General features: G+C 37.2%; 1 long non-coding RNA gene and 1 pseudogene across 6 annotated transcripts in view; one reads left to right on the forward strand and one right to left on the reverse strand.

Annotated features, from left to right (window-relative positions):
* LOC148001128 (uncharacterized) overlaps positions 1 to 26210 on the reverse strand; it is a 250734-nt gene that overhangs the window by 84144 nt on the left and 140380 nt on the right. The window lies entirely within an intron of this gene.
* Positions 14880 to 16089, forward strand: Rpl5-ps10 (ribosomal protein L5, pseudogene 10; annotated as a pseudogene).

Genomic DNA, 26210 nt, shown 5'->3' on the forward strand with positions numbered 1-26210 from the left:
TACTAAAATATGTCAGGAAATATAAAGCCAAGCTATTTTAAAGATGCATTATAGTTAATTATATGTACGTGTCTCTGTGTGGGTATGTAAACATGAGTGCAGGATCTCATAGAGACCAGAGAGAGGTACCAGTTCCTCTTGAAGCTGTGTGTTCAGGATGTTGTAAATCATCTGAACTAGGTGTGCTAGGAAAGAAATAAGGATCTTCTGAGGAAAGAAAAAGGAATAGTACTTGTCTTATGAATGGTCCATTTCTCTAGCTCTAGAAAAATGCAAGTTAAATGGACCATGCCAATATGACACCAGGCACAGTGCTTAGGACCCTGCATATTGTAAGCACATTGAAATTTACTTCAGGTCAAACTATGTTGTTCATGATGATTTACATGAGTATCAGTATTCTTTCCTATATATGTATTCTTGCTTGACTATAAATCTTCAGAAATATAAGAACTGAATCCTACTGGCATTATTTATTCACTCCTATACTACAAAATACAGATGGAAATATTTTTCTTTTTCTTATTTAGTTTTGCTTTGAAACATTTTTGACCTATGAAAAACAAGCTGGCCTCAAGCTCATTATCCTTCTGTAAAAGCCTCTAGTATGCTGGTGCTCTCCTGCAAGGCTTTTATTGAATGAATAAATTTTTCATTACTATTAAACTCCTGGGTTTGGGTTCAGTCAGAGAAGAGGCACCTAACACTCAAAAGACAGTAGGTCCCAGGGAATTTAGAGGTATGGTGGAATAGGTAGTGTGGGGACATCATTGTGGAGACAGGGTGGGCACAGAGGAGGTATGGGATGTGGAACAGGGGAACAGTGGGAGGGTAGACCAGGAGGGGAATAAAATCTGGAGTAAAAATAAAATAAAATAAATAAGTAATAAAGAATCTATAATTTTCTATAACCAATAATTCAGATATTTTGAATAATTACATTAAAAACATACATGGCAAATTAAAATGTAACAATACGTATATATTGGCTGTTATTACATGTGAACAGTGGCCTAGACTTAATTGTCTTTCTTATAGCTTGTATGAATGTAATAGGACTAAAAATTTAAGTAAGATATACTCATATCGTTATATAGGAAGAGCCTTCTAAATAAAAATAGATATGTAATAATAAAGTCAGTGAATAGGTTATGTGTCATGTTGATTAATAGTGTAGGTTTACAGTGAAGGTAGATAAAAAGTGGTGTACTGTAGTTTCTAATAGAAATGTAAGCAACTATCCCTAAGGAAATAAAACCGTGGGTAATGTGTTTGGTGTACAAGACTGTAGACCTGAGCTTAAATTTATAGAACCCATGATGAAACCAAGGCATGGATTTATCCACTAATAATTCCAGCACTGGGACGTAGGGCCACAGGATTCCAAGAGCTTTCTGGTCTGTAGTAAGCTTAAAGTTGAGAGAGAAATCCTATTTCAGAAATGCAAATTATCATATATAGATATAGATATTTACACACATATGTCTACATTTGTGTGTGTGTTTGTGTGTGTGTGTGTGTGTGTGTGTGTGTGTTGAATGAATTTAGATACTTGTGGTTAGTACTCTCAGCCCTTTTTCTGTGCCTCATACTTTTATTTTTTTTTGAGAAATTAACTTTTTAATCTTTTTAAATTGTCTTTATCTTTTACAATCCAGTCGATATCTGCCCCCTGTTCTGCCTTCAGACTGTTCCTCATCCAATTCCTCCTCCCTCTTCTCCAAAAGTTTATCCCCACCTCCACCCAGTCAGACCTCTTCACTCCCTGGGGTCTCAAGTCTCTCAAAGTTTAGGGTGCATCTTCTCTCATTGAGGTCAGAACAGGCAGTCCTCTGCTGAATATGTATCCGTTGGCCTTAGACCACCTTCTGTACGCTGCCTAGTTGGTGGCTCAGTGTGTGAGAGATCACAAGGATCCAGGTTAGTTGAAACTGCTGCTCTTCCTATAGGATTACCTTCCTCCTCAGTTTTTTCTAGCCTTTCCCTAATTCAACAACAGGAGTCCCTGGCTTCTGTCCATTGCTTGTGTGTAAAAATCTGTGTGTGCAATGCTTGTTGGGGCTCTTGAAGGCCAGTCATACTAGGCTCCTGTTTGTGAGCACAGCACAACCTCAATAATAGTGTCAGGCATTGGCACCTACGCTGGAGCTGGATACCAATTTGAGCAGGTCACTGGAATGACTTTTTCAGTCTTCCCACACAGGAGTGGAGAGAGACACATTCCTAGAGCACACTCTCCAGGCAGCCTCCCCAAATAGCTGAAAAACAAATTCAATAAGAGTTTCTTTCTCCAATGGAATTTCTCACATGGTCATACTTCACTTGGATGTTTGTTTTTCTACTAGGACGCTGGATCTCCACTCAATTGATATTCATGTTTATCCCCTGATCTATCTCCCCAATCGTTGCATTTTACTTTGATTATATTATAATGCAACTGAGGAAGAGGAATCTTTGCGTCTTTTAATAGTTTTCTGACCTTTATTTCAGTTTGGGGTTCTAAACAGTCAACATTTCTTCCACATAGCACTGTACCTAATACAGCAAGTCACTGATTCTTTCTACCCATGTAGACTTTCAAGCAGAGGACACTGAAATTTACATCTTAATAAACACAGATTGGCAATTCCATACAATGTACTGACAAACAGTAGCCACCTCTCATCACTCATTTTTCTCATTTTAGGATGCTTACATCCAGGTTATCTGATGCCACGACCCCACTCTCAGACAGATGTCCCCAGAGTCTTGTTTCAAACTAAAAGCGAAAGCATAATGTTAAGAACAACAATATGAACCAACCAAACCCCACCAGAGTTTCCAGGAACTAAACCACCAACCAATGAGTACACATGGAAGGACCCATGACCCCAGCCACATATGTGGCAGAGGATGGCATTGTCCAGCATCAGTGGGAGGAAAAGCCCTTGGTCCTGTGAAGGCTCCTTTCCCCAGCATAGGGGAATGTTGAGGTTGGAGTGGGTGGGTGGAAATGGGATCATCCTCATAGAAGCAGGGGGAGAAATGAGAGGGTATGGGAGAGGAGGGAAAGGGGATAATATTTGAAATGTAAATACAAAAAATATCAAAAAATATAAAAAAAGAAAAAGAAAAAACAGCAAAAGCATTATATTTTGGGAGAATGAAGACAAATTTTGCTTTTCATGTTTTCTGATAAATGGGGATTATGTTGAGGGAACTTTCAGAAGCCACACTGAGAGTGGAAAATTGTATTTCGGTATATGCATGTTGTCTTAATTAATACAGTTCATCCCGTCTGTGAACATTCATAATGTATGGATTCTGGTCTCATGAAAGCTGGGCATTGTCATGAGCTTAACTGGCTGATGATTTTATTTTATTTTATCTTATTTTATATTTTTTGGCTGAGCTGATATTTTTCAATTTGACCATACGGTTTCTTTGCCTTCTACAACAAAATTACAACAATGTAGCCAGACCTTCCTCTGAGAACATTGGCTCTAGAGGTTTATTGCTCTAAAAGAAGATAACCTTATATTAGACCCATACAAAATTTACCATTGGCTGCTGTAATCCAGGAGTTTTAAAACATAATATCCTAACTTTTCTTGATTGCAAAATATAAAACTTGTCTATTTTTGAATACCTGCATGCAAATATTTTTATACAAGAAACACGTTCTGATACTGAAAACAATTATGAAATAAGAAATGAACACAGAGACATTTAGAAGTAGTTTTCATTATTTTCAAGGAGGTAGCTAACCTAAGTATTTATGAATTCAACAACAGTTGACTCAGAAGTATGTTAAAGGACAATATACATTTGCCTAGCTTGGAACACCAACTTTGCCAATTCATGTATATTAACCAAAGGATGAATTTTGATAAAAGAACATGTTGTTATAGATGATATTGGGCTGAGGTTTTTGGCTGCAATAACAGAGAGGAAGTGGCAGCTTTTAAGGACAGGAACAGGAAGAAATAGCCCCCCTTTTTAAATGTGTTTCATGAACAGCCTGGGTGTGAGAGAAAAAAATGACTAATGTTTGTCAATGATGCCAAGGTAAAGTGGTTGAAAAATGATCAGGTTATTAAATTGAGACAGAAAGAGAGAGAGAGAGAGAGAGAGAGAGAGAGAGAGAGAGAGAGAGAGAGAGAGAGAGAGAAGGAAAGACAGATGAACACAAAACTTCTGAGTTGTTGGCAGAGATAAATTTGGCCAATGAATGGATACTTTGGAGTATCTGAAATATAGACCCTAACATTACTTCTGTTCTATGCATGACAGAACATATATATGCAGACAGAAATAAATGGTGTACACAAACTATTCAGGACAGAAAAAAAAATGCTAACACTTAGCATGCCTTGAAAATCTTCATTGAGTTAAATGTACAAATTATTTTAGCACCTGAGCAAACTGAATATTAGAAAAAATATTTACTATATTAGTATACAGAAACATAAGGAAATACTAAAGAGATACTGTAAATAAAATGTTACTCTCTTATCATCCTAGAGGTCTTCATTTCTAATAAATTAATAGAGATTATATCAGCACAGATGTTCATAAGAATGTATTCAGGTGAAAATGCCAATGTTACACCAACTTAAAATTTAGTCATAAGAACAAACTGTACATTAAAGTAAAAAACAAAGGTTGGAATGTGACTCTGACCATCTCTAAACACTGAGAAGCAGTAAGGAGAGCTACAGGGGTTCTATCTGAGACTCTGTATTAACATGACATCATCACAATCATTGCTGTCATATGTGATGGGAGGACATAATTAATCAGTAGATCGAGAGCAAATCTGATAATGTCTTGGTCTATGTTGGTACTCTGTATAGTCTGAAAGCATGGTTTGTGCATGTAAAAACATCAGTTTCCTTATAAATGTTGGGCTTTTCTGGGATAAGATAAACAGACAGCATGCCATCTCTGGAGACGTCCCATCTCATCTATTTAGTCATTCGACTGATTTAAAACAAATGCAAACTATCTTTGAAAGACTAATCAAAATATTATGGACTGAGAAATACACAAGACAAAGTAAACCAAAACAAAACAAAAACCCTTTCCCTTCGGAAGATTACAATCTGAATCAGGAAGACAAAAGATACAAAGTCTTCTATTATGTGACATGTAGTATCGGATATACTGGAAAAACAGGTATCAAGAATAACTTTGGATGCTGGCGAGCAGAAGAAATATGTGTGCCTGTGTGATTTATTAGCAGGCAATCACGTTTGCACAGGGAGAAGGGTGAGAATTGACATAAGATGTCATGGATCTACAATGAAACTGATCAAGGAATCTGCGCAGTGTTTTCCCCACAGTGCTAAGACCAGGGCTCCTCTCTCTCCTTACTGGACAGTAAGCAACAGAACAGGGCGTAGTCTACTTTCACAGCAGATAAGGGTGTGTATTTCTGTCCAGGTCACGTTAATTGGAGGGGTTAGCACTGCTTGGATGAATGTGTTTGTTTGCATCAATTATCAGTGTGAGTGAGCTTACTGCATAGGGTATACATTTGGCAGACAAGTCAAAATGAGCAAAGTACCTCTGGAGACAGGACTTGGGACACTCATATAGAACACTCAAGGAATCCAAGTAGCTTTCTTTGGGTTTCATCTAAGTGCACACTGATATATAAAATTCTCCCTCTGTGCTTACTGTGATGGTTGAAGGTGCAGCCATCTGGTTGCACAAAGGGATGCCATTAGGGCACAGAGAGGCGGTTTTCTGATTCCGAATTTGAAGGCAGAGATTTCCTGGAAGTCTTGTTGAGGTTAGCATTTCTTTTAATTGTCACTATTTTATGAAGACTTGAGAGTACAGATAGGGAAAGGACATCACGTATGTGTGTGTGTGTGTGTGTGTGTGTGTGTGTGTGTGTGTCCTTCAACTCTTTAAAAAAAGTGATATAGGTATGGATTCTTTTCAAATTTAAAGCAGACAGATTAGGGAAATAAAACAAGTATGTGATATTGACAAATATTGGAAGATTTAGAATTACAAATATGTAATTTCTAAATAACAAAACCAGACCAAGAGATTAGAAGGATTTCCATTAGTTTGAGGCTAGCATGTGTTTCCAAGTGAGTTCTATGCCAGTCATAAAGTAGGCCTCTGTGTCAATAATAAAGAGAAAGGTGTGTATCTTTATAGCCTACATATTTTGATAGAGAGTGTATTAGTCAGATTTTGTTCACCATCACAAACACCTTCAGAGAATGATTCAAGGGAATTTATTTTACTCTTGTCTTCAAGCAGTCAAGGAAGATGAGGCACCATAGCAGAACCCAGCTGAGAAGATTTAAAACACAGTCACACATCCATGGTCAGATTCTGTCATATAAAAAGATAACATCGAATATTTGACAATGTATAATGCTCAGATTTCAGGGGAATGATTTTTAAAGGGAGAAAGGATAAATTCTAAGAAGAAATTAAAATAGGACTTATGTACATGGGAGATTATATAAAAGAGGTCAAAATGTCTATGTTCTGTGTAGGTTGATGTCAAGGCAATGCATGATTGGACAGTAGAGAGTGGGGTGGGGACTAAGCTTTTGTAAGGCCGGAGAGAAGAGGAAGGAGGAGATCAAGATGGAGTCTGGAGGAGGCTGGTTCAGATTTTAGGTGAACTAGATAGATTTTATCTTGTCTAGGTGGTGGTTTATATCTTTTATCAATTGGCAGTGAATTTATTGTGTGGATGAATTGTGGATTGAGAATTTAACATGTAAATCTAATTGCTAAATTACAAGATTCTGGGACTTTGACTCTACAAGGCTAAAGAGGACAGTGTGTGAAAGAACTGGCTGAGAGGGAGTTGGGGCGTGAGGATCTGGTTTTATTGCCTGCTCAGAGTGAGAACAAGCAGGGCCCACAGAACAAGATGTGTGTATGTGTGTGTGTGCTAGGTGGGAGATAACTATCACCTAGGGGACCATGCAGCAGCCAGGAGTGGGCGGCTTGCAGACCACATGGCAGAGTAGCTGCTGGAGTGAGTGGGTCCAATGCATGGGAGTTGACAGAAAATGCCTTTATAATTTTTACCACAACAGTTCTGCCTAATGATCTGTACTTAGATATATTGGTATCTGAGAGCTCTAATGAGGTACGTCCCTTAACTCTGTTTTCTTGTTGTTTGAGAGAGAATCTAGTTAGAACAAATCCCACTCTTCCTAATCGTGATCCTACTTCCTTGGGATACTTGTGTGACTCAAAATACACAATTTTTCTTTAACATTTAATGTAAGAGTGTGTGTGTGTATGTGTGTGTATATGTTTGTGTTTGTGTGTTTGTGTGTGTGTGTATGAGTGTGTGCGTGTATGTGTGTATGAGTGTGTGTATGTGTATATATGTGTATATGTGTGTATGTGTGTGTATGTGTGTGTATGTGTGTATGTGTGTGTATGTGTGTATGTATGTGTGTGTGTATGTGTGTGTATGTGTGTATATGTGTATATGTGTGTGTATGTGTGTATTGTGTATATGTGTGTATGTGTGTGTATGTGTGTATATATGTGTATGTGTGTGTATGTGTATGTGTGAGTGTGTGTGTGTGTATCTGTGTGTGTATCTGTGTGTATGTGTGTGTATCTGTGTATATCTTTATGTATCTGTGTGTATGTATGTGTGTGTGTTTGTGTGTGTGTGTATAACAAATACCAGCTGATCTTATTCATCTGCATTATGAGACGTTGATGTCAGTAGAGCAGTGAATGACCACTGTAGATTGTGAGGAGTGAGAACAGGGCAGTGTGGTAAGAGGTCGGTGTAAACAATATGCACAGAGTACCAAAGGCTCAAGCATATCACTGTACAATAGCATGCCCATTAACCATAGTAACACATTGAAGATCTCATAATCTACAAGGATGTAGTTCAATGTTGTACAGTAAGCAAATAGTAAATGTCCACGTATATGTGATCTGAATTAAACCGTATGCAAAATATCTTCGTATTTAAACATTGCATGGAGCAGGACTAGCGTAAAGAAATACGGTTTTCTAACTTATGAATGTAATTTAAAATCAAGTATTTAGAAGAGAAATGTAGTTCGATCACTTTAATTCAAATAATGCTGAGTATTAATGATTTTTCTCATGAAAACGTAGGCATTTCTCTGTGTATAAAATTACCTTTGACTTTATTTACTTAATTATGTATTTATTGCATAAAATGTATAAAAATTTTAAAATTGAGCAGATACCTATTTGTCTTAAATTTGAACCAGCATCACCATGTTGGAAATCCAAGATTCCATTGATATCTTATTAATGTTTGAGGTTATTTCTTAAATGTTTATATTTATTCTGTGTTGATTTGATTTTCCTCCAGGATGGTTCTTAGAAAGTCTTCTTCTTTTGTTTTTCCAAATAACTTTGCTTCCAACTAGAATGATGGAAGTCATTTATTTCTGAAAACTTTGAGACCTCATTTCCCGTAAATTCTATGGTGTTAAGTACAGAAAAGTATTAATGTTGAGATATGCCATAGGAAACCATTTCCATAAAATGGGATTGTTTTAGTGGATATGATGCAAACCCAGATATAGAATTCTCATTTCATGAATATTATTATGTGTTCAGTGAATTGACCATGCCATAAATTTCCTCAATAAGAGACATCAGGCAGAACTTCTTACAAAGAAGTAAATTATTACAAATAGTATAACATGTACCTTTAGTAGCATAAATGTGCTTATTTACTACAATAAAAGTGATATGTTATGTTTTTGGGTTGTTTGACTACCTGTTCCCTGCAGCCTGTACCAGGAAGAGATTTTATAAAGGTATGTTTCTCTATGTGTTTATGTGTGTTGGTGTGTGTGTGTATGTGTGTGTGTGTGTGTATGTGTGTGTGTGTGTGTGTATGTGTGTGTGTGTGTGTGTGTGTGTGTGAGAGAGAGAGAGAGAGAGACAGAGAGAGAGACAGAGAGAGAGAGAGAGAGAGAGATTTTGGTGGCAACAAACTTTTGTTGTGAGAGTGTGAACTAGACATGCATGATTATGGAATACATCCAGTGTGAGAATTCCATTTTATTATAATGGTTAATAAATCACTTTCTACAGAAATATCATTCAATGTTAATAATTCCCTAATCATTCCTGAACATGTGAGTGAGTTGAATGCACTGAGTAGTTTTAATTAAGGCAACTGGATAATAACCCATAGTGGTTTACTGTAACTGAACGATTTGTCTCAGTTCCTATTAAACCTATTCTTAATAATACATATTAATAATAAAAATGCAAACTTAAATGTAAAGTCTGTACTGTCAGAAATGCAAATAAATTGCATGGGCTGGGATGAATCAGTATAGGAGAGGAAGATCTGTAGAATGCACTGGAGAAGGTGATCTGTTGCAGAATTGGGCGCGAGACTGGGATTGTATGGGAGGGGAAGTGTTAGCCTACATGCTTCTGAGAATATAGTGTGCCTGTTTATTTTTTAATGAGAGACAGAAAGGGAGTGGGTCTGGATGCATGAATAGGTGAGGTTAAGCTTGGGGAATAGAGAAGGAGGAACCACAATAAGAATATTTTGGGGGGAGGGTTGCATAATTTCACATTTTTACTTTATTTAACTAAGTCATTAATTTTATATTCTTACTACAGTTTCCTCTCCCTCCTCCCTTCCCAGTCCCTACTCCTACAGCCTTACCTACTCCTCCTTCAATTCTCTTCAGGAAAGTGTAGACACCTGCCTACACTAGATTAGATACCTGACATCTCATATTACATTGCGATAAGACAAATTACCTCCTCTCCTATTAAGGCTAGACACAACAACCCAGAATGAGGAGAGTGTCCCAAAGGCAAGCGATAGAATCAGACAGTTCCTGCTTCCACTCTTAGGAGTTCCAAAAGAAGACCAAGCTACACACTGTAACATATGTGTGGAGGGCTAGGTTATGCCCATGCAGGCTCCCTGGTTGGTGGTTCAGTCTCAGTGAGCCCATATGGCCCATGGTTAGTTGTTTCTGTGGATTTTATTGTGGGGTCCATGAGACCTTTACCTCCTACAATACTTCCTCCCCTCTTCTGACTGTGGATCTCTGCCTCTGCTTCCATCAGTTGCCGTGTGAAGTCTGATGACAATTGGGCTAGAGACTAAGTTATGAGTATAGCAAGTACATCAGAATATCATTAAATGTCTTTTCATTACAACCAAACAAGAATATCAAAAACAAACAAACAAACCCTACAATGATTTGTAATTAGAAAACTAAGAAATACATGATATGTATACTCTGCATTTCTTGTAACAATATAATTGATGTAATACAACGTATCCAGATAATAATAGTCTAACATTTAAATTGCCTCAGGCACTTAAATATTAGCAAGTCACCAGTTTCTGTAGCCAAAGTCAGAGAAAGTATGTCAAGAAAGCACCATTTAGAATACATGGTAAAGTACAGCAAGAAAGAAAATTCAAACTCTGAATAAAGTCATATTTTTAAAAGCCATGTGATCATTATTTCTACTTTATTAGTTTTTAAGAAAAAAAATAAGATTATGCTTGTGATTAAGCTGATGTGAAAGTACTTCAAATTACATGTCATTACTAAGACAAAGAGATGAGAGAATGTATCCAATGGGGAAAGTGTTGTCTTGAGCCATCATTACTGCTGGGTTCATAATCCAAATAGAATCATGATTTTCACAAGTAATGGTGCTGGGAGGTAGGGAAGTTTGATTTTGTAACTAACAAAAAGTTTTCCATTTCTGAAGGAGATATGCATACACTAAGGCATTTTCAGAGAAACTCCCACTGCCTTTGGCACTAGCTGAGCCTGCATTATCAAAGGCTAGTAACAAAACAAGTCCATTGGTGAGCTTTAGATCACACTCACACGAATGAGTGAAACAATCAATATTTATTATTTAAAGAGACCCATTTAGTCACCATCTCTGAGTCAGGCTCACAAGTAGATCAGGCTACCTACAGGCTCAATATGTAGCCACAGGAGGAGGCAGTGAACTCTTGATCCTTCTGCATCCATGAGTTTTGAGATTACTGGTGGGAAGAATCACTCCTTATTGAATGATATCTTTTATATAGTGATATTTGGACAAAAATCTGACAGAAACTGAAAGAAATAACTGATGAAATGAGATGAGATTTCAATGTCATTAGAAAGTCTTTTCAGAAAGCTGAAAAGAGGCTTCTAATGTACCCATAAGGAACTTCGGATGGAATTATTATTTCACTAGGAAGTTTGCCAATGCATCAAATAGATTCTGGTTTTCTTTTCATCAAAAATTCTCTAGCAAAATGTTAGTAATAAGATCCTTATTTGGAAAGTCACGACAAGATGACGAAATGCACTCAACTAGGAGCAGTGTAGTTCATAAACATAAAGGAGAAAATGAGAAGAAAGATACATTTTTTCTATCTAAATGAAAGTTGGGGCCAGAAAAATTCAGCATATAGAACCAGATCAAACCCAGAATTGTGTCATAAAATACACCATTATGACAAAAATAAAATCAAAGGCTTTGTGAGAGGACTTAGGTGGGTTCAGTAGGCAAATTATGCTTCAGATTATTTTTAAGCAAAAGTATCTGTAGTCGTGATAAAAGACAGAGGGAGAAAAACACAGACTGGCGAGGAAACAAGAATAAGGCACTGTCTCAAAGTGTATGTGTCATTTGAACACACCAATTACAGCAATTGGTAAGCTCGTTAAAAATGTAACATTTTAAAAACAGATTTTTGAGCAGAGGTATCCCACCATTAGTGAATAGGTACAGTAAATACCTGGACCTAAATGGCATGTTTATTAGATCAAAATCTCAGTGCCAGGCACAAGTTGTCTTCATAAGTGTTATTGCAAAAGAGACCCCAGAGGCATTGAAAATCAAACCATGTATTGGCACTGTTCTGTGTTGTCCATTCTAAGTGTAAAAACACCTATTGCTGAAGGTGCATACAAAAGAAATCCATTCTTTAAAGGTCCAGCAGACTCACCCTGCTGTCTAAATTTTACAGTGCTAAGAGGTGCTAAGCAGGCTACTTAGTGAGGAACGACATTAATTGATTTATGCAACATTGAACCCTGCATGCTATAATACCAACCTGGGGGCAGTGTTCACATGGGAATAATAGTGACAATAATGTTTAAAAGGATAACCAACCACTCTCTTCATTGGCTTGTAATTATACAAAATGAATCCATGCCTGGTAGCTTAACATTGCTCAAATCGTTCAAAAATCAAAGTTTCTAGGGGAAAGTCTATTGATATTTTCTAAATGGTCCTATCAAATGGCTTCATGAATATATGTGGACTATATATTTTCCATAAATTTTTACCACTCCTACCTTTATTCAGAGAAGTTTCTTATATTAGAAAATACTTTTAATTCAGAGATACATTGCTGTTAAAATACTGAGAAAAAGCAACTGTTACTGTTTAGCGATGGAGGGTGGACATTTATATCAACCTTTTGTCCTTCAAAGAGAGAATGTGAGAGCTGGATTATGGGGAGAAACACAGTGAAATTCTGTCCTCTGAAATGATATGCCTCTTGTACTGTGGTTGATTACACAAAACCTGAGAATGATCAACCAGATAAAAAAGCATAATGTTGAAAGGGAGGGAGCTGTTGGAACATTAATGGTCCTGGGAAAAGAAGAGGTTTTTTTTGTTTGTTTTTTTTTTGTTTTTTTAGGAGTTTGTTCATTACTGGGTTGCCTATGGCCCAGTGGATAACCCCATAGTCATGCCCAGAAGGACAGCAATATTGTACCCAGGGGATTAAAAGGATTCATTCATTCACAAGAAAATATAGAGTACGTGTAGCTAGAAGAGATATTTGATAGATGTTCTTAAGAAGGAGGGAGGGAGGGAGTGAAGGACAAAGCATGGAATAGATGAGATACATTGTACATACAGGAGATACATAGATGAGATACATGAAATTTTCTTTTTATAAATAATGAAACACTGGAGGAGATGTTTATTGATCACACTGTAGAAGAGGGGCTCATCTCTTTCATATCTAATATCTTTCTATTTTTTAGAAACAATTTTATTCATTTTAAATGTTATACCATTTCCCGGTTTCCCCTCCAGAAACCCACTATCCCATCTCCCCTCCCCCTGCTTCTATGAAGGTGTTCCCCTTCCCACCTACCCACTCCCTCCTGCCTTCCTGCCCTGGCATTCCCCTACACTGGGGCGTCGAGAGCCTTCACAGGACTCTCCTCCCCATTGATGCCTGACAAGGCCATCCTCTGTTACATATGCAGATGGAGCCATACGTCCATCACTGTGTACTCCTTGGGAGCTCTGGGGGGTGTAGTTGGTTGATATTGTGGTTCTTCTTATGGGTTGCAAATCCTTCAGCTCCTTCAGTCCTTTCTGTAACTCCTCCATTAGGGATTCCCTTCTCAGTTAAATGGTTGGCCACAAGCATTTAACTCTGTATTATTCAGTGTCTGGCAGAGCCTCTCAGGAGACAGCTATATCAGGGTACTGTCAGCATGCTCCTCTCGACATCTGCCATATTGTCTGGGTTTGGTGACTGCATATGGGATGGATCTCCCCAGGTGGGGCAGCCTTTGGATGGCCTTTCCTTCAGTCTCTCCTCCACATTTTGTCTCCATATTTCTTCCTATGAGTATTTTCATTTCCCCTTCTAAGAAAGTCTGAAGAATAGACACTTCAGTCATCCTTCTTCTTGTGCTTCACGTGGAATTGTATCTTGGGTATACTAAGAATGTAAAATATGTTAGAAATATGGAATTCAGTAATCATATGTAGAAATTCACAACATATTTGAGCCACTTGTACAATAGAAAGAATCCTTATTTTCATTAAGACAAACTATGAAAGTCTTAGATCTGAAAATGAGAGGCAAGTACTACCTATTTTACACTGGTGGCCAGTGGGCTAAAGTATGTCTCAATGGCCAAGAAAGTAATTTTCTCCAAATTTATCCTCATGAGCATATAAAATTGTATGGGAGCAAAAGACTGTTGGTATTTCAAATTCACTTTTTTGATAAATGTAGCTCTTTAAACCTTCATAGCTTCTTCACCAAGTGAAGTCATTTATTCATGGCTCATGAGAGGCCATAGACCACTCAAAACTGTGACTCAACTTCATTGTGCTCAGAGTCATTAAGTTAATGGTACTGGTTCATTTGCTCTCTTTCATCACCGTATTATCAGTGTTTTGCTTAGTAAAGTTCTCTGCATCAAGAAGAGCAAACTCCAAGCAATGTAAGAACCAGGACATGGGTTTCCAGCTTACGTCTATGACACTGAAACACTAACTAGTATTGTGTAAATGCTCGCAGCAAGCCATGGAGCTGAGAACGGAATCCCCATTGGAGGAATTAGAGAAAGGTTTGAAGGAGCTGAAGGGGCTTGCAACCCCATAAGAACAATACCAACCAACCAGAGCTCCCAGGGACTAAACCACTACCCAAAGACTATAAATGGACAGACCCATGGCTCCAGATGCATAGGTAGCAGAGGATGGCCTTGTTGGGCACCAATGGGAGGATAAGCCCTTGGTCCTGCCAAGGCTGGAACCCCTCCTCAGTGTATGGGAATGTCAGGGCAGGGAGGAGTGGGTGGTTGGGAAGGGGAAACACCCTCATAGAAGATGGGGGAGGGACAATGGAATAGGGGGCTTATGGACAGGAAATCGGGGAAGGGAATAACATTTGTAATGTAAATAAAAAATGTTCAATAAAAAGAAAGCTCAAAAGAAGGGAAGGAAGGAAGGAAGGAAGGAAGGAAGGAAGGAAGGAAGGAAGAATTGGGTGGTACATACTGCTCATGCATACACAAATCAGGTCTTTGCCCCCTTAGCATGGCTGACTCTGCAGTTCAGCATGGAGCAGCGATTATGGGTCTCTGTTCTGCAAGATGGAGTTCGTGAAAGTTGTCAAGAATAAGGCCTACTTTAAAAGATACCTAGAGATTTATAAGGCAGCAAGAGGGTAAAACTGACTACTAAGCACAGAAACGACTGGTGATCCAGGACAAAAATAAGTACAACACAAAGTACAAAAATAAGCCCAAATATAGGATGATAGTTCATGTAACTAACAGAGACATCATCTGCCAGATTGCATATGCCTGTAGAGAAGGGGATATGATGTCTATGCAGCATATGCACATGAACTTCCAAAATACGGTGTGAAAGTTGACAAATTATGCTACAGCCTATTGTGCTGGCCTGCTGCTGGCCCACAGGCTTCTCAATAGGTTTGGCATGGATAAGATCTATGAAGGCAAAATGGAGGTGAATGTAGATGACAATGTGGAAAGCACTGATGGTCAGTCTGGTCCCTTCCTTTGCTATTTGGGTGCAGGTCTTGTCCGAACTACAACTGGCAATAAAGTTTTTGGGGTCCTGAAGGGAGCTGTGGATGGAGGCTCGTCTATCCCTCATAGTACCAAACGATTCCCTGGTTATGATGCTAAAAGCAAGGAGTTCAATGCAAAGGTGCGACAGAAGCAAAACATGGCTCAGAATGTGGCAGCCTATGTGTGCTACCTAATGGAGGAAGATGAAGATGCATATAAGAAATAGTTCTCTCAGTAAATCAAGAACAACATAACTCCGAATGTAATGGAGATGTTTAAGAAAGCTCATGCTGCTCTCTGAGAGGATCCAGTCTATGAGAAGCCCGAGAGGGAAGTAAAGAAGGAGGAAGGGGAGGAAGAGGAAGAAGAGGAAGAGGAGGAGGAAGAGGAGGAAAAGGAAGAGGAGGAAGAAGAAGAGGAGGAGGAAGAGGAGGAGGAAGAGGAAGAGGAGGAAGAGGAAGAGGAGGAGGAAGAGGAAGAGGAGGAAGAGGAAGAGGAGGGGGAAGAGGAAGAGGAGGACTAGGAAGAGGAGGAGGAAGAGGAAGAGGAAGAGGAGGAATAGGAAGAGGAGGAGGAGGAGGAAGTGGAGGAAGAGGAAGAGGAGGAGGAAGAGGAAGAGGAGGAAGAGGAAGAGGAGGGGGAAGAGGAAGAGGAGGAGGTGGAGGAGGAGGAATCCTCTTTGTCCAAGAAGAAAGACTGGGTTTCTCAAAAGAAGGCAAGCTTCCTTATAGCATAGTAACAGGCTTCTGAAAGCTAAAGCAATTTTCTCTGATGATTTTTTTTTCATAAAGACAATAACCACATTGATCAAGCAAAAACGTATTACAAGTATACATACAGAGTGTATTTTATAGCAACATATCAGACTAGAATAGAATTAATTATTCTTATATACCTAGATACTTGTATCCCTCTTCCATAGAATTATTTCCCTAGCAGAATGACTTTAGAAATAGTTGAGTATTATTAAAGTGTCTAAGTACATGGGGGTAAAGAGGACAAGAACATCAGAAACAATAGTCTTTGTGTGGCCACTATAGCATGGCTCTCTTCTGTGTGGTCCAAACTGATCTCTCGTTGAGATGCTATGAGGTATGCTACATGTAGTTTGTGCCATGTAAGTAGAGAACCTTTGAAACTTTCATTTATTCCACATTCATTTGTCAGGGAACTGAGTCCAACCTTAGCTGGATAAAGTCAAAGCCTGAAGCACAGCTTCTCCAAGGTAACCAGACAGTAAGAATCAAAATATGTATGTTTCAAACCCAAACCAGGTAGGTGTATAGTGGTCTATTACATAGAAGTCTCAAGCCAATAATATTGATATTTTTCTTGAAATTATATTGATTTCTCTTCACATAGTACAATATAGTTAAAGATAAACCTATAGTAAATACAGCAAACTTGTTAATTTACTTATGTTATATAATAGTTTTGCTATGCCTGTTTCTCATTAGTCAGGAATAAGCAGACTTAGTTTTAAGAAAAAAGTTCTTAAATATGCACTATCACACAAAATGTTATTGTTATAATTTTAGTTATCAACCTTCTTTTTATTCAAAATAATATTACAAATTATAACTAATATACAACAAATTTTAAAACTTTATTAAGATTCCATAAATTTGATAGTGGAGTGTATGGAAATAGCATAGATATCTTCCTTAACATGAATCTATTCATAATACAGAATTATGGGGGTTGGGGATTTAGCTCAGTGGTAGAGCGCTTGCCTAGCAACCGCAAGGCCCTGGGTTCGGTCCCCAGCTCCGGAAAAAAAAAAAAAACAGAATTATGGAAACTACAAGTGAACAAAGCATTGTAACAAATGGAGTCTATGATTTAATTAATTTTAGAATTGAGTTATAGTGCACTCTTGAAAAGATTAAATACTACTCTGACTTGCATCTTTTAAAAAGCTACATAACATTTTGTTGTATTTATTGAGGAAACAATTACCAATTGAATTCATGTAAGAAGTCCAGTTAGGGAACTGTTTCCACTTATGCCTAACAACAATTTACTGATCATTTTTTATCTCTTATCTACAATAACATATTTCCAATAAAAGTGTGTGTGTGCATGCATGTGTGGATCATGTAAACCTGAACTCATGCTTGCCAGAGTACATATAGTCATCAGAAAACTATTTCAGCAATCAGTCCTTGTCTTCCACTTTGTTTTTTGACACAGTATCTTTTTGTTCACTGCTAACTATTCCTAATTACCTGCTCCATTGACTTTTGGAAATTCTCTCACCTCCATGCCCCACATCATTTGTCAGCGTACTGGGATTAAAAATCAATGCTATGATATCTAGCTTTATGTAGGTTTTGTGGTTCAAACGTTCCATGTGTATGGCAAATTCTTTATACAGTAAACCATTTACAGAGCCTAGAACTTCTCTTGAAATATAAAATAGATTAAAGGATTCCTCGTTTAAGGAACTCAGGAAGAAGATAAATTTTAAAGGTAATAATTCACTCATCTATAGCTTAAATATATAACAGTAGAAGCACAAATTCAAAGCTGTGGAATGGCTCGAGTATACTAACCATTTTTTTTTTTAGAAAAAGTGTTAAGCACTAATTTTTCACAATTTATAGGCAGGAAGAACAAAATATCTTCTAAAATACAAAATTCAAAGGATGCTTCTACATTGTAAAGAAAATATAAAACCTGAAATTGGCCTCCTCTAATCTGATTTTAGAGACAGAATATCATAAAGTAATCATGGCTTTCCTGGAATTCAATGTGCAGATATGGGCTCAAACCAAGAGTTCGGCTAGCCTCTGCTTCTTGAGTGTTGGAATTAAAATGTGTTGTCAACACACCAGATAGTTTTCCCCTCTTGATATTCAAAAATAGAAAGTGGACTAAATATAACATAGTAATTCTGAAGCATCTAACTATTTCAAATATTTAGAACTCAGAGTTATAGAAAGAGGAATAGTGGGTAGTGAGGCATTGGATTTTCAATGGACATTTGCTATAGCGCAGGTAGGTAAGGTTAATAATGGGTAAGGGAGGATGTAAAAGGGTGGAGGAGGTAAGGGGGTATAAGAGAGAGTCATGGGAGAAGTGATTATAACTGAACACATTTGAAAACGGCATATGAAAATCTACTGTAAAATATTCCCAAAATATAGACAAAAAACATGTATAAAAGGGCTTTGCTATTTATTCTGAAATTCTGTCTTGTTCTTGTGGAGCACAATACCTTCCCCCAGGAAGTGAAGGCTATCAGATAAATAATCCCAGTGCAGAACGTGGGTTACTTGTTTTTGTTTTGTTTTGTTTTGTTTTGTTTTTTAAGTTGCTCAATAGGGTAACATGGACACTGCCAAAATAATGCTTCAATTACTCTCTTGTCTTCAAGAATTTGATGGTAAAACCACACATACTTGAACCCTAGAAAACAGCAAGGAAGAAGCTGCTGCTGACTTAGAAACTCCATCCCTTCTGACTAACGCTCACAGTTCTACCCAGTGACGCAGAGACAGAAAAGCCACCAACAGTCATATCTTGTTGCAAGTTTAATGAAATAAAGTAGAGACTTGCTCGACAAGGTGTAACCACTGCACTAATATTGTACCTAGATGAAATTGCCTTTAAACTCAATTTGGCAATGCCAAGTTGTAGAAAAAGCACAATAATATGACAGCCAGCTGTACTGTATACCAAGGTCCTGTACCATAAACCAACTTCCTTACTATACATAATGCATCAAGAAGTGCTTATTGCTCAACCTGAAGGAAGCAGAAGCACATTTTATGTAACTTGCCTGAACTCAAGATCAGTATTCAGTGCTTCACTAGCACTGACATCATGGCCAGGACTACTTCTCTGTGAAGTAAGCTTCTGTATTTTCAGTACTAGACTGACTGCTAAATGAAGGCTAATCATGCAGCAGGAAACAGGAAATATTACTACATATTAATAGAAAACATTCTCTTGATGTGTTTACAAGAACAATATAGTTATTAAGTTCAAGTCAGATATAAATTCAACAATTTCAGACTGTAGACTTCAGTCATGTTCCAATAATAATTCTTGTTGACTGAATTGCCAATTAGTCGCATTATTTTCTTAGACTGATGTTTCTTGCTGTCTACAACAAAGAACTATATGATCAATTTTTCCTCCTGGCTTCATTTTAAAAAATGTTAAGAAGACATACTCTTTCATGACACATTTTATTTTTTTAAAAAGTCTTATAACGCAATAATTAGCCATGTAACTCTATATAATAAGCTTTAAAAACTTGGGTTTATGCAAGGTATTCATTATATCACTTACATAAATATCTATTGTTTTATATTTATCCATTCATTTTTTATTTTCTTATCATGTATACATGTAAAATATATGTATCTAGGTATAGCATAGGAGCTGAAAATAGGAGAAAACACAATATCTATCCTTTCAAAACTGGGTGAATGTGATTACACACAGTTTCACCTGCAAATGACCTAGTTTAGTTCATCACATCATATTCACATAACCTTTTGTCTACTCATTCCTCTCTTGTTAGATACCTAGCTTAGCTGCACAACTCAGCTCGTGTAGAGAGTGTTTCTGGCCAAGAGAAAGAAGCCCTAGCAATCAACCCTTTGTTTAAGCTACAGCTGTTTTAGGATGAAGTGCTAAAGGCTGGAGACTGTAGTTTCTGGCTTCAGGGCAACTCAGACAGGTAGACAAACTACCCCTTCAAAGTAACTCAGACTTAAGATAGGTAAATATTTTATTATTAAAAGGCAACCCTAGAGACCACCTCCAGTAGATAGGACCAACCACAGGACCCCCTGTGGAAGGATGGAGTCACAGACCCAACTTCAAATTTTTTGACACAGAATTGTTCCTGCATAAAAGAAATACAGGAAAAGATGGAGCAGAGACGGAAGGAAAGACCATCCATTGACAGGCCCAACTTGGGATCGAGCCCATGGGCAGGCACCAAACCATGGCACTATTGCTGATAATATCTGTTGTGCTTGCAGACAGAAGCCTAGAATGACTGTACTCTGGGAGACTTTACCAGGAGCTGACTGATACTTACAGTCAAGCATTTGACTGAGGTCTGGGATCCTTATGGAAGAGTTAGGGAAAGTATTGAAGGAGCTGAAGGGAATGGTAATCTCATAGGAAGACCAACAGTGTCAATTAACCTGGGTCCCTGGAAGCTCAGAGACTAAGCTACCAACCAAAGAGCATACATCAGCTAGTCCATGGCCCCTGGCACATATGTAGCAGAGGACTCACTTGTCATTCCTCAGTGGGAGAAGATGTACCTAATACTGTAGAGACTTGACACCCCAGGGAAGGGGAATGCCATTGGCCATTTCTGCTTAATTTTTGAGAGATGTCTGTTCTTGTCACAACCATATTTAATAATTTTATTTGTAGTTTAAGATTTTGAATTTATTATGATCAATATATAAGTCTGTGCTGTTGATGACATCACTTAATTCCGTACGATTTCTCTTGGTTCCATTTTCTCTCTTCTTGCACAGGATGTTTTGTTTTCTAAACCCCTCTGTCAATTGTTGACACAGCGTCCTGGGTGAAGTCTTCGTCAGAGATGATTTACCTTTTTCTTTATCTTTGTTTTCACCTAATAGCTTCAGAATTCTGGGTCTTACCTTTAGGCCTTTGATCTATTTAGGACTGCATTTGCTGTGAGAATCTAGTTTATTTCTTCTACACTGCAGATACCCAGCGTTTCTAATACCATCTGCTGAAGATCCTGTTTTGCTATCTCTAATTGGATCCTGCCAAAAACCCACTCTCTGTATCAAATTGCCAAGGTATATATTTTCTCAAGAGTAAAATATATCACAGGAAGAAAAATCCAAAGAAAGCATGAGTCTAAGAGCATTTTGTTATCTAACATTATCTTAAGGTTGACATTAATTCCTTCTTCATAAGGAAATTCCTTCTTCATTAACTGAAATTAATAGTTCTTCATCAAGAAACCTCCCATCCTTTCCTGTGATGACATAAAGTCCTCATTGTACTTGAGGTCAGGGCTTTTGTTTATTTGGTTGTTTGGCTTTGATTGTGTTTGGTTTTCTTTTTTTTTTTTTTTTTTAAGCCGTGGGGCTGTTTTGTTTTTCTGACCTTGCCCATTCCTATCTCTCTACACTATCTTCTTCCTGGTACCTCTTAGTAAAGGTTGCTTCTCTATTTCTTTTTTCATATACCTGAATCCTTTGTCCCACAAAAACAATCTGCTCAAAGTGAATTCTGAATATATTTTCCTTCATTGATATCCTAAAAGTATATCTTTTAACACACAATTCAGAATTTTTATATGTAAGCAATTCTCACATACATGAAATACATATAATGTATGTCTACAAAATAGATATTCTTGTAACTTAAAAAGACATAATATCTCCTTTTACAGTAGGCAATCTGATTTTGGTTTATAAAAATAAAGTAGGCTATACAGTATCTGGTACTGCAGCAGGTGGCATGGAATACTCGATTGACAGAGCAGTATGCCCTAATACAGCGGAAGAGTTTTGGTACATGCTGGTTCCCTTTGTTAAGAGTGTGTATATCTCACCTAGAATATTCACTGTTTAACGAGAGCCATTTCTTTAAGTGTAGTGATTAAAGCTTCTAAAAGTTTGTATTCAGTGCAATTTTTCAAGGAGACAAGAACCAACCTACTCTCATGTCAAGGTAGACTAAGGAATAGAAGGTAAAAATCTGAGTAATCAAACAAAAATATGTACACTCATGGAAAATTAAGGGATACAATGAACTATAGAACAATCTCACATTCACTATAATGTGAGAACAAGAGGAAATATATTCTTAGTCAAGATTCCTTTTGTCTCTGAGGTATTTTGGAAACAATATTAAGATAAAATTAAGGGACACAATTGGATGAAGGTTTGGGGGTACATGACAGTATTGAGTTATTTCAGGATCCAGTCATAAAGAAAGGGGCTTAAGTAGAAGGGAAGACAATATCACTGTTGAAGAGTGGGTTAGCGAGAGGAAGCTGTGACACTATACAATTATATGCATCCTCTACCAAAATGTGGAACTCACCAGGGATAAGGGTCAGAGGTGCATTGAAGAGAGAGACTAATATCAAAGAGTGGACCAAGCGCTAAACCTTTGAAGGAACATAGGGAAGTATGGCCTACCATAGAGATTGAACTACATAATCCACATCTATAGTATGCACTCATTTGTGGGTGCCTGGACACACTGGGTAAGGAAGAGAAAGCGATTTATAGAAAATTGTTATAATTATGTTTACTTTTATATGCTCAATTATTTATAGAAATAATTTTATACATTTTATAGCCACTGTTATTTATAAATATTTCCAATTTATAATGAACAAATAAATATTGTTAATATTTAAAAACTGGTGTCTGTAGCTTCACTTGCTTTTGTCTGTATTTTTATTTTTTCTATTATCTTTATGGCATTTTTAGTACTATGCAGTTTTTGAAACTATGGTTCTGCAGCATAACTTGAAATTAGGTATAATATTATATTTATTATTTTTTTATTCAGGATTTCTTTGAACATGTAAAGTCCTACCTGATTTCATACGAATTTTAAGATATTTAATTACTGTGATGAATAAGATTAGAATTTTGATGAGTATTACATTAGCTATGCAGATTGCTTTTGTGGTAAGGCATTCTCACGATATTAATCATTCTGATCCATGGTCACAGGAAGTCTTTCTATCTTCTAAAGTCTTCTTCAATTTCCTTTATTTTTTCATTCATTTATATACTTATTTACTTTACATCCCAATCACAGCCCCCAATCTTTTTCCAGTCTCCCCTCACATATCCCCTCATCTCACCTCTCCCCTTCACATTTGAGAGTGAGAAGATTCCCCAATAGTTACCAACTCACCCTAGCCCCTCAAATCACTACAGGACTAGGTATGCCTTCTCCGTTTGAGGCCAATCAAGGCAGCCCAATTAGGGGAACAGGATCAACCGTCAGGCAACAGAGTCAGAGGAAGAGCCCGCTCTTTTGTTGGGTGAGCTGAAAAAGAGCACGCTGTACATCTGTTACAAATGTGTGTGACCCTGGAGGTGGAGAGGGGCCTATGTACACCCCATATATGCTCTTTTGTTGGTGGTTCAATCTCTGGGAACCCAAAGGGTCCAGGATAGATGACACTGTTGGTCTTCTTGTGGAGTCCCTATTTCCTCCTACTTACCCAATTCTTCCCCTAACTCTTCCAGTAGACTTCCTGAGCTCAGTCTAATTTCTTAAAGCAATGCAGTGTTCTAATGCTTTCATTGTAACGGTCTTTCATGTCATTGGTTCAGTTATTTCAAGGTGCATTTCCTACTTCACTGATTTAACAAATGAATGGTTGCCAGATAGTGGATGAGGACGAAACACAACTTTAATCCCAACACTGGGAAAGGAAAGGCAAACAGATCCTATGACTTTAAGGCCAACCTGGTTTGCAGATCAAGTTCTCAAATAGTCAGGGATACATACAGAAATCCTGTCTCAAAGAATAAAGTAAAATAAAATATAAATAAATAAATAAATAAATAAATAAATAAATAAATAAATAGGAAGGAACCTAATGGCTTATTTGCTTTGTTATTGTAGTGTATAGCCTTTTTGGTAGGTAAGTCGTAGTGATATGAGTGGCTTTCCATTAATTTATTTACTTATTTACTTTACATCTAATCATAGCCTCTCAGATGAGAGTTATTCTAGGTTTTTATCTGCAAGTACAGCAGAATACATTAATAATGTAAGGGGTAGGTTCTCTCTCTTTTTGTGCGGGTTTGAAGCTGGGCCAATCACTGGTCAACCATTCCCTCGGTTTCTATTTCTATCTTTACCCCTGCATATCTTGCAGTTAAGATAAATTGTGTGTTGAAGGTCTTGTACCTGGGTTGTTTCCAATCCCTCCACTGGAAGTCTTTTCTAATTACAGGAGATGGTCTTTTCAAGATCCCTAGCTCCATTTGCTAGGAGACTTAGCAAGAGTCAACCACATAGAAATTGGGAGTTTTCGTTGTCTCAGAGAAGTGCCCCAAAAGATTCCTATTTTCTCTGCCAGTATTCTATCTATCATCCCTCTTTGATCAACTGTTCTCCTCCCCACTGCCTCTCGGAATCAGTGCCCTCCCTTCATCTTCTCCTGATGTCCATTCTATTTTCCTTATCAATGAGACTTAAATCTCTCCCCTTGAGCCCTCATTGTGACTTAGATTCCTTGAGTCTGGGGATTGTACCATGGTTATCTTGTACTTTCACACTTGCTGTTATATTCTAATTTCTTAGCTGGTTCATAGGTAGGAATCTCTCAAAGGTTGATACAAAAAAGTCCCTCCTTCTGAATGGTCTTGTAAGAACAATTAAGGAGACAAATGTTAGTTTAGCTGTCTGAAAGAGCCTAAGACAAGTTTTATTTCCTGGAAGAAAAACCTGATAAACTCCTGGATTTCATTAGTTAGTTCCAGAATTCCAGACTTCATGAGTCATCATTTGTGCTAGCGTAGGCTTTTTGTAATACAAAGACTCATGAGTTCTTCCTTTCCCTATATGTAAACTTCACCTATATACCCTATGTAACTCCAGGAAATTTATTAGTTTACCAGCTTGAACTCCAGAGGCATATGCACATGGGTGTATGACTGGTTCTGTTTCTGTATGAGAGTATTTTTATTCACATGTCCTTGGGAATAGTGTTATACAAGAAATATTAATACATAAATTGTATATATATATATATATACACATATATATTAAGTTCTTTCAAAATTTTAAATTGGCCATACATCAATTATGTTAGTTTCTTCCTTTCTTTTTTTTTCTCCTAACGGAAAGCTAATTGTTGGAAGTAGAAATCTTGGTTTTCGTCCTAATATTTTTGATAACTTCTAAACTAGTGTCTAGGGAGATTATTAGCTCTCAAAGTTAGTCGTTTAAACATCAGTTTCTGCCTCCTTTATCTAAATGTCAATATGACTATTGCAGAACAATGTAACAAAGTAGTGATGTAGCCTAATTGAAAGAGTATTTGTCTAGCACCTAATAAAAACCAATGCTGCGATTTCAGCAAGTAATACCAGAATTCAAGAAAGTCGAGATCATATCCAAGTTCAAGGTCATCCTCAGTAAAATACCGTGAGCTCAAGGCCACCCTGTCTTACAGGAGACCTTGATTCTATTAAAAAATGTTTTGTTTTTTTGTTTTTGTTTTTGTTTTTGTTTTTGCCAAACCAAAAGTTCAATCCAGTTCACATAGAAAAAGAAGCCTTTTTCATCTCTATTGAGGAGCTAATCATTGATACAGTTTTGATAAAGTTTGGATCTGGTCAAATAATGTTCCATGGTAGGAGCTGGAAACAAGCTCTCTGTTACTATCTCCTTTTTCATGAAAATGGTAGACATATCATTTTTAGAGTCAAAAATCCATGTCTCAAAAATATTAATCTTGTAAAATTATGAATGAGCTAATTTTAAATAATGTAGCTCTCATACTGTTTGATTATCTTCCACAGTTATTACTACAATTAGACTGCATTCCATATGTGAACTTACTATCTCAAATGCTACAGTCGTTTTCCAGTTATTTGCCCTGAAATTAGTTTATATTGAGATAGTAAAAGAATGACAGTAAAAGCTTCTAAGCCTTTAAAAAAAAAGAATAAGAGATAATACTGGGTTATTTCATTTTACAATATGTATTATATGTACATTAGAATGGGAAATGGATTGCAGTAATTTCCTTTGTCATAAACCACAGTGATCAAAACAGTATCAATACTTTGGAGGTTTTCTTCCATATATGTATTTAAATTATATCAATTTGTTTTAAAATAAAATCAAATTTGAGAATATACACAAAACTGTGAA

The sequence above is a fragment of the Rattus norvegicus genome, chromosome 15, assembly GCF_021556685.1.
Source record: "Rattus norvegicus strain SHRSP/BbbUtx chromosome 15, alternate assembly SHRSP_T2T, whole genome shotgun sequence".
NCBI classification, from domain to species: domain Eukaryota; kingdom Metazoa; phylum Chordata; class Mammalia; order Rodentia; family Muridae; genus Rattus; species Rattus norvegicus.